Genomic DNA, 1,981 nt, shown 5'->3' on the forward strand with positions numbered 1-1,981 from the left:
ACGCAACCTACATTCGCTTGGGATGGCAACCCTGCCAATGGATATGGCAAAACTATTCCGAGCACAGAAAATAATATTAAATGAATTTATTTGCTTAACATAAGAATTAACATTTAACAAGAAGTAGCTTTTGAACTCTAGCCATTCACTCTGTGTTGAAAAAGAGCTTCTTTCATGCGAGCTGAAACTAGACCCTGTCAAAGGTGAACAGATACTATTGCTGTCCAGCTAACCCCTCATGCTCCCCAGCCCTCCTACCCCAGCTGCAGGGCTAAACAAACACTCCCCTCTACACCTTTGTGTTGTTTCGACCTCCTATGTCCACCGTGAAATCAGGTTCCCCCCCTCACCAAGCTTAAAGTCAAACAAGCATTGGGCAGAACTGCGTGTGGGATATAGGGACGTGTGTGTGTGTGTGTGTGTGTGTGTGTGTGTGTGTGTGTGTGTGTGTGTGTGTGTGTGTGTGTGTGTGTGTGTGTGTGTGTGTGTGTGTGTGTGTGTGTGTGTGTGTGTGTGTGTGTGTGTGTGTGTGTGCGTGCGTGCGTGTGTGTGTGTGTGAGGGGAGGCGTACATATATCTGTACATTTATTTGTGCGCATGCATTTGTGTTTGTGTGTGTGTGTGTGTGTGTGGGGGGGGGGGGGGGGGGGGAGTGGGAGTACTGGCATGTGTCTGAATGCCCAGGTCTTCTGCGTGTGGTGTAGGATGGCACATACGTGTGAGTGTGCGTCTGGTGGGTGTGCTTTGTGTGTGTCTGTGTGTGTGAGGGCCACGAGGGTCATTCGTCTCTCCCATCCTCTTTCTTCCCTCGTCCGACATCCCAGAATGCCACAGCACATGAGAAGGCCGAGGATTAGAGAAAGTGTCCTCTCAGATGTCTACCCCATCTGTCTGTGGGATCGAGTTATAAGGAGTTGTGATATTGGGCTGATTCATTTCAATCAACAGCAGATCCAATTCAAATAAGCCCCCCCAAAACCCTTCAGAGATTCCCCACGGAGGCCCCCGTTCCTTTGCTGGAAGAGAAATAGCACAGTGGCATTTTTTTCTTTCACCCTTTCATTTGGCAACCAACCTAATCGGCTGCTCGTCTGTTTCAACACTGCAGCATTAACACGGTCGTCCTAGTTCATTCATCCATTGATCTGTTGTTCTCAATTGACTTATTAATGCCCACAATGAAGGAAACAACATTAAATCTTTATTACTTTGGTGACTGCAGATGTCATTGCTCTTTCTATATATTTGTTGTCATTGTTCTTTCTAAGATATATGTGTAACAATTGAGTTGTTCAAAATAATTGTATCATTTATTTTTACATTTATTTTGCATAATGGGATAATGTGAGATGTGTTATACACTGAACATATTTAGTTATGAGGTTAACCTTTAGTTCCTTTTGCAGGGATTTTATCGTTGTGCATAGTTCATTTAGTCATAATGTTTGAGAAATGAACATAAAATCATCAACTCTATCGAGTTAATAGTTTAAGAGTCAAATGTTAGCTGGCAGAACGGCACAGGTTACTGTTAGAGAGTATGTAGGATAATCGGGTTATGGAATCCTAAAAAAAATTAATAACACAGATTTTGTCATTTACCAGGTGATTTACGTTCACAGGTCACATTTATGTCAACATGCCTTCCCGTTTGGCACCGAAAGACAGTGTGTGTCAGAGCCTGTATTCTTTGTCAGTTGTCTTCCACACGTGTGTACGTGCTCACACACTCACGCACGCGGGCACATGCACACACACAGAGGTCAGACACACATGATCATTCTAGTCCAAAAAAACACACCCATCTCTCTTCCATCTGCCTTTCCCTCGTGTTTCATCACCTTTAAGTGCTTATGAAATCATCTGCGCTCACTGACAGCTCCAAGCCCCCACCCACCACCACCACCACCGGCCCCACCATCACCTCTCCACCACCACCACCACCAACCCCAGCATCACCTCTCCACCACCATCACCACCA

The sequence above is a fragment of the Gadus macrocephalus genome, chromosome 16 (genome assembly GCF_031168955.1).
Source record: "Gadus macrocephalus chromosome 16, ASM3116895v1".
Taxonomy (NCBI): domain Eukaryota; kingdom Metazoa; phylum Chordata; class Actinopteri; order Gadiformes; family Gadidae; genus Gadus; species Gadus macrocephalus.